The following is a 15,437-nucleotide window of genomic DNA, read 5'->3' as shown; positions in this document are numbered from 1 at the left end:
ATGAAAAAAAAAAATAAGGCTCTATGCAGAGAGTGTGGCGCTGAGTGCATTTACATACAATGACTGAACACACAGGCCTGTGTGAACAATGCTGCGAAGATTAGTCGCTGGCATTTTGCAGTTGTAAACACTTCTGTGATCCTGAATTCTCTCTCTTTCTCTCTCTCTCTCTCTCTCTCTCTCTCTCTCTCTCTCTCTCTCTCTCTCTCTACCGACCTACATACATACATATATACATACATCCATACAGCCATCTCAGTTCCTCATCTCCACTTCTGCTCTTATGTAGAGGATTTGGATGAATGTCAAGAGTGGAAATGTCCATCCAGCTTTGTCTTCCACAGGCTGCACACTGGATGCCATGGCTGACATAGCCTGGATGACAGGAGAGGTGGGTGGATGCTGGCGTACCCCTCAGCACCCTTCTCCTGTTTCGACTTCCTCTGCCAGACTGGACAGCCAGGCAGCCTTGACAATTATCAGCATTCCTCTGATTAATGCTGCACAGGGACAGAGAGGAAACACACAAAGACACACGAGACTTCAAGTATCAGCTGTATTTTCAGAACCTTTACAATCCAAAATGTATATGAATAGTTGATGGCAGTTGTGCATTTCGGGAAATTGCAGCGCTCATTCATTTTTTAACGCTGCAGCTGCACAAGACTGCTGAAACCCAGTGATCCAAAGAGTTCCTGGTGTTTTCCAAGCACCGCTGCATTTGCATCAAAACAGGGTGTTACTGTCTTCAATTTTCCATCAGTGCACAGATGAACGAATCGCCTGTTTTTGGGTTATTTCACCAGGAATACGACCAGAATTGTAAAGTAATGACTAACCATGTAGAGCTTCCAGGAAATAGGGTGAAAATGTGTGGGCACATATCTGACATCTGACTGCCAGGTTGTTGTTTTTTTATTTGTCAGTCACATCACATCACTAAAGTCAACAATCAAATATGAACTATAATTTTAGAGTTATTAAAGATAAGCAGAAAACACAAACATATGGCACAACAGAAAAAGACTAAATCAAATATATCACATAAAGCAAGTCTTTTTAAGTAATTAAATCAAGGGTCAACACATAAATAACAAACAACTTTGATGTGCCTGGGCTTGCAATATTTGATTAATTTATCTCTGAACCACCAGAGTTATTGTCTGACAATATTTCATGTGAAAGCCTGACATTTATTTATTTTTGGTAATGTTAGTAATATCAGTGGTGGCTGCTGATTAAAATGTATTTTTTCTTGGGTTTCCAGGTTGGAGGTGGAGCAAGAGTCAGACACAGATTTAATAGTGAGTGCGGAAGAGAGAGCAACATAGAAATGAATTGTCCAATCACATGAGGACAAGATCATAATAATATACCAATCAAATCAAACGTGGCAGCGTCTGGAGCTTGAAGAGGTTCTGCAGGGTCAAAATGTTTAAGCAACCATTTAGAAAGCAGCCTCGCGTCACCTGCTTGCCTAAAGTTTAAAGATCAATATTCAATTTGGCCAACAAGTGAGAAGTCTTTTGCTAGGATGGCGACAGGAATTTTTATCCTTAACTGCTCCCTAGATGAACAAAACATGTTTAAGTTGCCTTTCTTCTCTAGATAATTGAAAGGGGTCAGCATCCCATCACCCCACATTATCCAGCCACCACCGGTCAGCATTTAGTTTGAAGTTAGCCTTCTTCACTTATCTTGCTGGTGACAGTAATATCTGCCTGTCGGTAATATTGACCCTGAGAGAAACTGAAAACACTCAAAACTGCACCAGTAGCACATAGTATGACATGAAGTGCAGCTCAGCCTCGTGTCCCGGTCAGCATTCACGCTCTCTGCCTCGCACACTGTTACGGTGCAGGTTTTGGCATCAGGTAACAGAGCGGCTTCCCCTCCACTCCCCACCGTCCCGCCAGATGATCAAAGCCCCCAAAAGCTCAGCAGCTCCCGGAACATGCGGGCACCGCCACATTGTCCACACTCCATCAATATCATCTTGCAATTCTGCCGGACTGTAATTTATAGAGCTTCACCCTGCTCATTGTGTCACCTGATCTGGTGGCAGTGGCTGATCTATTTGTGCATCTCTTTCATCCTCTTCTGTGAAGGGCATGTTATCTCCCTGCCAGAGAAAGCAAATGCCCTCCATATCCAGCAGATTTGAAGGTTTATCACTCAGCTGTATTTGTAGCTTAATGTATTTACATTAATTCAAATCTATTCTTTAAGGTTTAAAGTCTTTCATGCCAGAATTAACATGATATTTGCGATTCTTAAATCAAACTCATCACATTTCCTCTAATCTTGCCTCTTACCTTCAGTATCCTTCCAGGAGGATATCTGTGAATATATAACCAGGAGTTAACACCGAAAGCGACCGTTGGAGTTTTGGTTCATTGTTTTCTGACTGCTATTGATTACCTGACCCCACTCTTAGCACTCCATTTTGTTGTTTTAGGAGGCCGGAGGAGAAATCAATGGCCTGGGATACCCATGAGAGGCCTGGGATAAGTGGCGACTGGCCAGGCCTTGCAGGGTTCCATCAGAGTATGGCAGTGATGAAGAGGATCAGCTGGGGAACTGTCAGGATGGAGGCAATAGAGTGGAAGATGAGTAAGAGCATGACTAATCAAAATGACAAAGAGAGTCTAAGAGAGCCATTACAGCATATAGTAATTTACTCTCTGGTGTTGAAGCGGAGTTCATTAAGCGCAAATTAACCTACAGTATAAATGAAGTTCACCCCTTGCAGGAGTTTAAGGAAAATATTAATTGTTTTGCACATTGGGTCAGATGCAGAAAATGTCTATATGACAGGAGACACAAGCTCAGTGGGTGAAGGATGTTTTTCCCCAGGCGTTAGTCTGCGAAGGGGCACATTTATCTATTTTTAACAGAAATTCATGGTCCTCAGAGGATAAAACCAAATTACTTTAATGATCATCTGGCTTTTAATTTTGCTCCACCAGCAAGTAAAAGTCTTCTTTTACATTTTAGGACAGATCCTCTTGCTCACAGACAATTTCACAGTCTTAAAAAAAAAAATGTTGTTGTTATAATACAGAATCCCACTAGATTATAATCGACATGTATGCTTCCCTAACATACCTCTTATATAACACACTGTTTTGAGACACAGTCTAGTTTATGAAAATGCTCCAAAGCTACATGTTTTATAAAAACAAAAACAAAAAAAAAGAAGGTTATTATTTCCACCCATCACTTGGGTCTTTTTAATTTGGTTGCTTTATTCTCAAAACTAAAGAAGGAAGAAGACATGCTGGCAAATGCTAATTTGTTTGTCCACTGACCTTGCTCCCTGTCATTTGTGATAACTTGCTTTTATATCGTGACCATTTCTTCTGAATACTTTGACCTTTTAGAAGAAGTTAGCTGCATTGGCTACAAGTGTGCACTGTATGTGTGCACGAGCATGCTCTTGTATGGGGCTCTCGGGGCGAGGGGAGGGACCTCAGAGAGATATTTTCATTGCGGCCACAGTTATGTTCCACGACAGCTGGATAGATTCCCACAAATTCATGATTACCAGACAGCGTATCCTAATGATTTTGGTGGTCTTGTGACATTTCCTCGAGGGGCCACCATAAGGTTGACATCTATGTTTCAGAGAGAAATATCTCCATCACAACTGGATGGATTGTAGGATTTGTACTGGCATTACTACACCCCTCCAGATGCACTGTAATAGCTTTGGCAATCCTTGACTTTGGTCGAATTAATAGCACAAGTGACACAAATATTTCCGTTTGTCTAATATTTTTGTTTTCTGACAAAATATCTGCAAAACTACTGACATTCCCATCAGCCCCCTGCACTGCGCTGTGATTGGTGGGTGCTTATCACTGAGCTCAGAAAACTGACCATGAGACGACAACACTTTCAAGTGGTAAGCTAAAGGGTGAAGACAAGGGTTTAAGGTAAGGACAAAGTCTGTATTTCTCATTAATATAAAATATAATTTTGTACTTCTTTAACATGTGTTCCAAGACGTTTTAGGCTATCAAATGACAAAACATGTACATTCATATTCTGAGCACATTACAAAATAATACAATACAATCACAAAGGGCGCTCTGTGTATGGTTATACAGTACTGAATACATAAGAATAACAATAATCTTTTTTCCAGATGTTGTGCAATCAAATAGAGTTCATACTGTGTTGTATGGGTTTCATGGGAACTTCTCTTTTCTATCATAATAAATTGTAGGAAACTATATGAAGACAAGCTTGCATTCATAATAAGGATTTCACCAAAAGAAAGCACTTATGCATCTGGATATTCTACATGTCGCATTCATCAGTAAAACATATGAAGTTGAAACTCAACATGTAAAAGTATTTTAGTTTCTGGCTTCATAAAACATTTCCAACAACAACAGTGAGCTACATTTCTATTTCTTTAATGAAAATCACAGGCAAACCTTTCAGTCTTTTTAAAGGTTATGTTTTAATATTGTTTGAAACCCCGATAACATTTATTTTTTTAATATTTTGGGTCTGTAATGAAAGCAGATGGCTTCGAGTGTGGCAGACAGAGCCATCGGGGCCGTTATCGGGGCAGCAGTGTCAGATGCAGCAGGTAAGATAAACTGTGTGTGATACAGATACGGGAACTGACTTCATTAGCAACAGGAGTTTTCATATTGGAAAACAAATCTTCATCCTTCAGCTCTCATCCCAATAACTTGTCGGCTTGTTGCCTGTTTTGATGCTCTCAGCCATTCAGGTTTCATGTTGTATACGTGGTTACTTTTAACATTTTTTTTTTTATATTTCCCACGAGTTGTGATTAAATGTATTGGAAGCTCAGTATAATATGGCTTTTCAGTGTTGATTTCTTAAGTGTTGCGCAGATGCGTTATTAGTGAAATGACCCATGAGCGAGCATCTGCACATGCTGATAAAGCACATGGGTGGTGCCGTCGCCCTGTTGACTTCACTCATTATGTTATGAAAGCTGTAACAGCTGTACTGGTAAACATATGCTCGCCAAGATACACATTTTGTTTCACAACCACATGTCACACCAGATAATGATGCATACTAAAGGGAAGGATTCAAAAGTTACTCCTATTCAAATAACTCCACTATTTTCCCCCTCTTTTGCATGTGTGTGTGTGTGTGTGTGTGTGTGTGTGTGTGTGTGTGTGTGTGTGTGTGTGTGTGTGTGTGTGTGTGTGTGTGTGTGTGTGTGTGTGTGTGTGTGTGTGTGTGTGTGTGTGTGTGTGTGTGTGTGTGTTCGTTCCCTCCACCCACACAGCTCAGCCCATGCATTGGATCTACAGCCCAGACAGACTGAAAGAAGTCCTCTCTGATCTGGAGCCCTGTCCAGAGTTTCGGCCTCAGTCAGCGAATCCTTTTTACCGCAGGACAACGGGCGAGCAGACATGCTACGGAGACCAGGCATACGTCCTGCTGGAGTCACTGAGTCAGTGCGGAGGTACTGAGACTCACTCAGTCAGGCAGCAGCGATGTGTCATACGCAAGAGCGATGTTCTCAGACCCTGCCAGTGTGTTGTAGTAGCACTGTTTAATTGACAGTAGTCATACGGGGTTATGATATTGTTACTGTGTACAAACGAAGACAATATTTCCCATAAATTAGGTTGTTTTCTATATTTAAAGGAGCATGAATGCTTGAAGATTTCAAAAATTCCCCAAAATTGAATACGTACTCTGTTTTCACTGACATAAGTAAACATTTTGGACTGTGTCTATATATTAGATATATAGCAAAACCCAGGAGATGGTTAGCTTAGCATGAAGCCAGCAAGAAATATGCTCTGTTCCAAATGACATACCTTAGTACACGGACAAATAGTGCTCCTACATGTTAAGACTCTTACTTGTGTGGCACTTGAATGTAGACAGAGTAGTGTTGTCAAACTGCACACTGCTGTTTTGCAATGCCTGGAAATAACCTCAAGCAACACATCTCCCGCCCACATTAATGCAGAAATGAGTGTGTTTGTGTGCTCTCTGTTTAACAAACTCAATAAATACACTGATTCTTCTGTACAACAGCAGTATGGTGGTAAAAACAACAACAACAACAACAACAACACTTTGGTGAGGTGTTCTGCAACACTGTACCATCCCGGACTGTAAAATGCTTCCCCAACAATAAGCCGTGGATCACCAGTGACCTGAAGGTGCTTCTTAATAAGAAGAAAGCAGCTTTCAGGTCTGGGGACAGGGAGGAGCTCAGGAGAGTGCAGCGTCACCTGAAGGAGAAGCTCAGGGAGTGCAAGGACTCCTACAGGAGGAAGCTGGAGGCCAAACTCCAGCACAACAACGTGAGGGAGGTGTGGACCGGTATGAAGGAGATGACTGGGTTCAAGGGGAGAGAGAGACAACCAGGGGGAACCTCAACCAGGGGGAACCTGGAGAGGTCAAATGAACTAAACTGTTTCTTCAACAGGTTTAGTTCACCACCCTCATCTGTCTCCTCCACACCTCACACCTCCAAAACACCTCTGCTGCCTCCCCCCGTCCCCCCTCTGCGCCCCCTGGTGAACTGCATAGAGCCCTCAATCTCACAGGGCTCTTCCTCCATCCATCCCCCCTCACCCCTCACCCCCCTCTCTGTGATGACTGACCAGGTTAGGAGACAGCTGGAGAGAATCCACCAGCGCAAGGCTGCAGGACCTGACGGCATCAGCCCCGTGGTCCTGAAGACCTGCGCCGTCCAGCTGGCTGAGGTCCTACAACACCTCTTCAACCTGAGCCTGAAGCAGGAGGAGGTCCCGGTGCTGTGGAAGACGTCCTGTCTGGGTCCTGTCCCCAAGAAGACGACTCCATCTGGCCTCAACGACTACCGACCGGTTGCCCTCACATCTCATGTGATGAAGGTGCTGGAGAGGCTGGTCTTGGCCCACCTCAGGCCGCTGGTGAAATCTTCTCTGGACCCTCTGCAATTTGCGTACCAGCCTCGTGTGGGAGTGGACGACGCCATCATCTACCTGCTGCAACGAGCTCAGTCTCACCTGGATGGAACCGGTGAATCTGTGAGAATCACTTTCTTTGATTTCTCCAGTGCATTCAACACCATCCAACCACTGCTGCTGAGTGAGAAGCTGCGGGTGGTGGGGGTGGATGCGCCCACCGTCTCCTGGATCACTGACTACCAGACAGGCAGACCACAGTTTGTCCGTCTGGGCAGTGTGCTGTCTGATACGGTGGTCAGTGGTACTGGAGCTCCTCAGGGAACTGTTCTGTCTCCCTTCCTGTTCACCTTATACACCACTGACTTCCAGTACAACTCAGAGTCCTGCCATCTGCAGAAGTTCTCTGATGACTCTGCAGTGGTAGGATGTATAAGGGATGGACGGGAGGATGCGTACAGGGCAGTAGTGGAGGACTTTGTGGAGTGGGCGGGAAGGAATCACCTCCTTCTGAACGCGGCCAAGACCAGAGACATGGTGGTCGACTTCAGGAGGAAGACGACGGCTCCACAACCGCTGAGAGTTCTGGGAGAGGAGGTGGACATGGTTGAGGAGTACAAGTACCTGGGGGTGTCCATCGACAACAGACTGAAATGGAAGACCAACATCAATGCTGTCTACAAGAAGGTGATGAGTCGACTCTTTTTTCTGAGGAAACTTCGATCCTTCAATGTGTGCAGCAAGATGTTGGAGATGTTCTACCATCTGTTGTGGCCAGTGCTTTGTACTTCGCTGTGGTCTGATGGGGGAGCAGCATTGGAGCCGGTGACACCAACAGACTTAACAAACCGGTTAAGAAGGCCGGCTCCATCATCGGCTACAAACTGGACAGCCTGGAAAAGGTGGTGGAGAGGAGGACGCTGAACAAACTATTGTCCATCTTGGATAATCCTGTCCACCCTCTCCACCACCTGCTGCAGGGACAGCGGAACACTTTCTCTAAAAGATTCCTCCAGCTCCGCTGTCACAAGGACAGATACAGGAGATCATTCCTACCCACTGCAATAAGACTGTACAATAACTCACCTCTGGCAAAATCCATCACAGTACAATTACGCTGTTGACTGTGTTCTTGGCTTGTTTGTATATAATATATATAGATATATAATGTACTGTATAAACTGTGCATTTTAAATTGTATATTTTATATTTATATTTCTTACTGCTATTTACTGCTATTTTATTTATTTTATCTATTATTATATTCTATTCTAGTATTTTATTCTATTATTATTATTATCTTATTGCTTCTGTATGCTGCTGTTGCGAAAAAATTTCCCCTCGGGGATTAATAAAGTAAATACCATACCATACCACCACCAACAGCTGCAGCTTCCTCACAGGCCTTAATTTGAAAATTCCATATGTCGCTGGCTCCGCCCCTTCCTCTACACGGCCATGATGGGGACCATTTAGTATGGAAAGTGTCCAGCGTTTTACACTGATTTTTTTCGGACCATTTCGAGTGCATGATCCGATTGCTTGCAGCGCACTGCATGTTTCTGTACTTGACAGTTTGAATACACTTCTGCACTCAAAATTGTGAACGCCAGTGCACAAGTATGCCATTTGGCATACAGCAATAGTGCAGCACATAATCCATAAATAAAATACAAATTTCACGGATTAAATGACATGATGTGTTAAATCATGAGATTTAGTGGTGCTTGTAGGTTTACATTTTTACCTCAAAGTTCAAAGTTCGCAGCTTGTCTCTCTGCTTAGACTTTCTGCTAAGCTAAGATACCCGGCACTAGCTTTATATTTAGTGAGTGTGATATCAATCCACTCATCAACTTCTGACAAGGATGTGAGTAAGAATATTTCTCATAAACTCCGAACTATTCCTTTAATACACAACACAAAACTCCTTTAAGGGAGTAGCGTTTAAAAGATGCCATACAAATATGTTTAATAGTGAGAAAACTTTAAGAAAGTGTGTCATGTTTTGCCAGATGTGGATGTGGAGGACGTGACCAAGCGCATCTACAAGTTCTTTGGACCAGGAACGGTGTACAATCTGCCTCTCAACGATCCTTACAGGAAGAAAGGAGGTACTTTTTCAACAAACATGTCAATATTGTGATTTCCATAAGAGTTAATAACCAGCTCAGCAGGTCTAAAAGGACGAGACAGCTTCTGTTACTGTCTGATCACACTGTGTATGATGTTCTTGTATGGGGAATTCCCTTTCCGTGAAAATGTTCCATACAATCAGACTTCCCTGTTCTTGGTTGGTGTCCAGCTCTTTACAGCCAGGATGTCATATAACTACAGCGCTGCAGTAAATCACCACAACACCACAGGGCACCTTTGGGTACAGTAAACTGCAGCCGGCTTCATGTCTTGCAGTCATGTAAGACGAGCTGCGTCATCATGGGCAGTGATAGCCATCATGATTGAACAAGAAAAGAGCTCCACCTGCAGAAACTTGGACTGCTACCACAGAAAGTCCAAGGAAATGTTTCTTTTCTTCTTATTGCCCTCTGAAATAGCTGTTTGTTGCATTGGTTAGATCCCAAAGCCATTCTCCCCATCGATGGCCCGTGGAGGAATGGGAGCCTGAAGGCTTTCATGAGAAATGTCGACGCTGGCAAAGAAGAAACCGGTAAATGTCACCGATCACAAGTGCACAAAGATCTTCCCACGGCATATGATTTTCGGATTGTAATCTTTGTGTGTGTGTGTGTGTGTGTGTGTGTGTGTGTGTGTGTGTGTGTGTGTGTGTGTGTGTGTGTGTGTGTGTGTGTGTGTGTGTGTGTGTGTGTGTGTTTGAGGCTGTGATGTGGACTGTCAGATGGACGGGGTCACTAAGATGGCTCCAGTGGTGGCCATGTTCGCTGGGCGACCTGAGATGCTGGAGAAAGTGGAGAAAGCCCAGCGGGTCACTCAGAATAATGACATGTGTGTGGCTGTGACTCTGGCTGCAGCGAGGTAAGAAAAAATATCATCACAGGGAGGGGAGTCCTGGAGCTCTGTCTGTCTGTCTGTCTGTCTGTCTGTCTGACTTTGTATGTGTGTGACATCAGGGTCCTGGAGCATTTCATTCTGAATGGTCCAGATCCCAACGCTCTGGATGCAGTTCTGGCTCAGCTTAATGACCCCAAGAGACAGAACCCTCAGGAGCTGGACGGGGCTGTGATCGGTAAGACTTTAAAGCAGAGCTATTCAAACTCTGGCTCGTGGACCAAACACGGCCAATTTTTTATTTTCTATGGCCCACAAAAAGATGCCTGTCTGGATACTGTTTCACTGCTTTCACCGCTTTCACCTTTAACAAATATGGACATGGACCTACTATGAGCAACTTATATCTGCTTGGAATTGGTTTGATTGTATCAGAAATATGCCCACACTGTTTTACATAGGTGGATCTTGTATTTTGCTGTCTGGAATCACTTTAAAAGGGATTCACGTGATTAGCTTATCCTATGTAGCTACTAATACATTCATTAATATTAAGAGTTATTGATAGCCATCAAATGACAAAATATTCTGTGGGGTCTCTCAATATCTCCCCTCTCTCTCTCAAAATGCTCACTCTTCAACTTAATTGTGTGTGAAGCAACACTTTTTATTGGGTGTCTGTTGGTGTTGTGAGTAAAACGTTATAAATGAAAAAAAAAAAAAAAAGCTCAATGACTGCAGATGATGCAACGTCAAAAACAAGTGCATATCAAAAGAAAAATAATTAATGTTACACAGGTGATGCTGTTTGGATCCCCAGCTGTAATTACTGCTTATCGCCACATGTGCCGCCAAAGAGAACACAACAGAGATCTTTGAGATTGTAAATATATTTTTTATATAATGTTTTTGAGCAGTTTTGCCATCATTTGGTAGGACAGTGTGATGTAGACAGTAAAGACGGGAAGAACTGGGGGAGTGGTGTCTTGGTGTCTTTTTGACATAATGTGGTATAAGGCTTAACCATTAACCAATCAGGATACTGGAAGTTTAATTTCTGTGAGCGACCAAAAGAGAAAGGCTACAGCTCCTATAAGCCTGCACAGTAATGGAGGATGGGTTTAGTGCAAATAAAATGCTGTCTCTCTTTAAGGTTTAAATTTGCACTATAAAGCAGAAACTATTTGAATTTGCTTCTTAGTTTGCTATTATCCTTCTTTTAAACAACCACAGGGATGGATAGGCAAGCCAGGACCCAGAAACCAACAGGCCTTTTGGGACATGTGGTCAAAACTAGAACAAAATCATACAGAATGAGATAATCTTTAAAGAAAGTGTCAGGTTTGTCTTTTCCACAATCAGAATAAAAAGTTACAACAAAGATGTAAAAAGTGCATAATGTGTGTACGGTCAGTGTACAGTCATAGCCACATGGGCTCCAGTGCTTAAACAATATGTTTTATCTCTCTTCCTGTCTCTGCTGAAGCACAAATCCACCAGGTGAAGGAAAACCTGGCCAAAGCATCCCAACAGCTCATACCTGCTGTGTTCACAAACACATGAGGTAAGCCAGTAGGTAACAGCAGGACTCAGGTCTGTCGACTTGGCATTAGCTGCGTACTCTTCCTGTCAGTATATCCGTTATAGGTCCTCCAGCCTTTGATCTCCTGACTAATGGTCCCCCTCCTCCTTCCTCTTCCTGCTTAGTTGACTGTTTCAGGTTTTACAAGTTAAAATACTTATACTTATAATGTAGATGTGGAGAGTTCTGTTTAGCAGATCTGTTCAAACCCCGACTGTTATTTCATTATTATTATTAATATTTTAAAAAGTCAAACAGATTAAAGAATCTTCTGGCAGTATAAGAACAGAGTTGGATTCCTTTTACGTTAACAAATGTTGTTGTCGTGCTGAATCTGGCTTTGTGTCCGTCCAGCTTTGCCCGGTGCGTTCCAGGGAGCGCTGCATGAAGTCCTGACACTGAACCAGCTGGATGAAGCAGTCAGGGACACCATGCGCCGCGGGGGATGCACCGCCAGCCGAGCTGCCTTCATCGGAGCCTGTTTTGGGGCACAGGTACTGCAGGAATGCAGCTGTCAGACTTACAGTGAAGGAAATAATGATTTGATCCTTTACCGATTTTGTAAGTTTGCCCACTGACAAAGAAATGAACAGTCTATAATTGTAATGGTGGGTTTATAACAGTGAGACAGAATATCAAAAACAAAACAAAAATCCAGAAAATCACATCATATAAAAGTTATAAATTGATTTGCATTTGATTGTGGGAAATAAGTATTTGATCCCCTAGCAAAACATGACTCAGTACTTGGTGGAGAAACCGTTGTTGGCAAGGACAGAGGTCAGACGTTTCTTGTAGTTGGTCACCAGGTTTGCATACATCTCAGAAGGGATTTTGGTCGACTCCTCTTTGGAGATCCTCTCCAAATCCTTAAGGTTTCGAGGCAACTCGAAGCTTCAGCTCCCTCCACAGATTTTCTATGGGATTAAGGTCCGGAGACCGGCTCGGCCACTCCATGACCTTAATGTGCTTCTTCTTGAGTAACTCCTTTGTTGCCTTGGCCGTATGTTTTGGGTCATTGTCGTGCTGGAAGACCCGTCCACGACCCACTTTGAGTGTCCTGGCTGAGGGAAGGAGGTTGTCGCCCGAGATTTCACGGTACATGGCTCCGTCCATCCTCCCCTCGATGCGGTGAAGTCGTCCTGTCCCCTTAGCAGAGAAACACCCCCAAAGCATAATGTTTCCACCTCCATGCTTGACGGTGGTGACGGTGTTCTTGGGGTTATAGTCAGCATTTTTCTTCTTCCAAACACGGCGAGTCGAGTTGATGCCAAAGAGCTCGATTTTGGTCTCATCTGACCACATCACCTTCTCCCAAGCCTTCTCTGAATCATTCATTATTATTATTATTATTATTATATAATTATTATATAATCATTTCCTCCACTGTATAAGACAACAATTAGTCACTCATCAAATCAATAGGAGGATGAAAAACTTTACATTCCACATTGATTGTAAGTGTGTTTTTACGGAAGCTGTTTTGATTTTGCGTGAGACCTTCGCTAGGTAGATACCACGGTTACCCTAGCTTGCTGCAGGCTTTATTTGAACACAAAATCTTCACTGATGAAATGATCAGTCATCAAAAACAGGAGGAGACATTAATACTGAGCCTCAAGCAGCTGTGACAGCACTTAAATGTGAGGAAATACGCTCCACTGCTGGGTTGTTTACCAGATGGTAATGCACTAATACTAACACTTGCACATCAGGAAGTGGGATATTACCCACACAAGGCCAATGTAGCCGTAACATACAGTCCTGCTGGGAGAATATACATTTGATGTGTTTACTGCTGTCAAACTTAAGGCCAAAGTGTGAACCAACCCTTTACTTACTGCAGGACTTGACCTGAAACATATCTGTATCAGGGAGCAGCACATATATCCTTTTGCATTTTGTCTGCTATATTTGTGGAACTCCTTTGATGACAGTCAGATGTTCTGAAATCTTTGTTTGTGTGTCTTCGATGCCTTCAGCTGTCGTCTTGATGTGTTTTCAGACCGGTCTCCAGGGAATCCCCGAGTCTTGGAGGAAGAGGACGCTCAGATACCCTCTGTTGTTGGAGCTCGTCGAAAATGTGGTCAAGAAAAGTGAGCAATTGTAGCTCAGCTTTAACTCTGCCCTGAAAACAACCGTTTCGTTAACCATCAAGTATTTATGGAGTGTGGATAATTGCATTTCAGAGCTGTTTTGAAAGACTTTCTCAGATTTCTACAGATGTGCTTTGACACAACGATCCATGACAGTAGCATTCAAAAGTCTTGTGCTGAATGAAACTTGAATCCCTATGATTGACAAAGCTTCATCATGTAAGAAAGTGAAAGTTTGCAACTTACTCTAAAATAAAAGACAACTTTTATGATACTGTATTAGTCTGTTATTTTCTTTGCTCCTAAAAGGACAGCTGGGATTTCCTGAAGTCATTTTACCGATGTCAAAGTTTCAGCAGGTTTGTGTCTTCTTATTCCTTTGAGTACCTCCCTGTCATTGTGAAGTGAAAGAGCAGATACACAGATTTACTACTGGAACAACCACACTGCAGCTTTTCACTCCCTCAAAGGAGCTGTTCTGCCTTCCTAAAAGTGCTGACTTCCATATTCGCATGTTTAAAGCACCCGCCCCAACAGCTCTGGGTGTTAGCCAAGCATAAACCATTGCCAAAGCCCTAATATCTTTGACATAGTGTGGTTATAAAAAAAATGCAGAGTGTAGGCTACTGTTGGAGAAATATGAGAAACAAGGCAGTGGGTCAATATTTAAACTCCAAAACTGTTCACGGTTAACACTGTAAGTCAATAGCTTTATGTAAACTGTGTGATGTGTGATAGGAAAAAGAACCCTACAGTTTCAGTTGTGTAACCTAATGTAACGTAGGAAGAAGACAAATCTGAGCCATGGCTTAGTTGAGCGGAAAGGTTTTGCTGAGGGTGCGTTGGAAGCGGGGAAGTCATTTGATTTCTGTCTCTGCCTGACTTCCTCCCACACAGCAGGTAGCAGGCCTCCGTCTGGCATAATTACATCCAGACCTGAAGAGTGTTTTTGTTTTTACAAAATCTGCCAGATACTACTTCCTCAAGACTTTTTCTCAAAGTAGAAGAGGATTGCAAAATACTGATTAGAGGATGGTATCCTCAAGGAGGTATACAGCCATGTACACAGTTATTAAAGGAAAGTGTAAATCTGTCACAAACAGCACCATAGTTTTCCATGTGTGCTTGAGCAAATCACCCAAAGAATCTCCCTCCTTCCCATTACAGCCTTACTTACGGTGCACAATAAAGAGTACTTCACTAGAATTACAAACTATTGAGTCCAACCATGACTGCTGCACATAAATAAATACAGAATTTATGTGGACAGATGAGCCTCCACCCACCTAACCCACCCACATAGAAGTAATGGATACTAAAATGAAAACTTTGTCATGTGTTTATGGTGGTCAGGGTAAGATTCAAGATGGTATGCAACAATGTCTGGTTTTGGGAGGGGAGGATATTGTAAAATGCCTGATAGGGTGTTGGATCAATATTTGGATTTTGTAGGTCTAGACCACTGCTTGAAAAAGTCCACTGCATTCAAACAGTAGTTGTCAATAATACAGGAGGAAATCAATGGTAAAGTGTGTGAGAGGTGACAAGCAAACGGAGTCAGTTCAATAGTTCAGGGCAGATAGTAATTAGAAATGCAAAAAAGGTACACATGGTGCCTTCACTGTGTACTTTTGAATTGAAGACAATTTTGGTTTAATTGTATATAGAAATGTCCACTTAAAGGTAAAATGAGTTCATGAAATTTCAAATTGATCCTTTTTTTTGCTGTTTTTGTTTTGTTTTTATAATGCCAGTGTCATAAACTTTAGAGAAAACGAGTTGTCATAGCATATACGCCAATTATCTTACCTTTTCTACGCCCACGAAGGTTACACATCTAACACTGTTGTCGTAAAACATGTTTGTTTTCACCCTTTCTTAAAA

At 42.7% G+C, this 15,437-nt stretch overlaps 1 pseudogene; it reads left to right on the top strand.

Moving 5' to 3' along the window:
• Nucleotides 1-3,847: 3,847 nt before the first annotated feature.
• Nucleotides 3,848-13,828, top strand: LOC138620603 (crystallin J1B-like; annotated as a pseudogene).
• Nucleotides 13,829-15,437: the final 1,609 nt, after the last annotated feature.

The sequence above is a fragment of the Brachyistius frenatus genome, unplaced genomic scaffold (genome assembly GCF_029030835.1).
Source record: "Brachyistius frenatus isolate BFR_SWC_R1_liver_20210118 unplaced genomic scaffold, ASM2903083v1 Contig_25, whole genome shotgun sequence".
NCBI classification, from domain to species: Eukaryota; Metazoa; Chordata; class Actinopteri; family Embiotocidae; genus Brachyistius; species Brachyistius frenatus.
The sequence above is the reverse complement of the archived record's forward strand: the minus strand, read 5'-3'. Positions and strand labels throughout refer to the sequence as shown.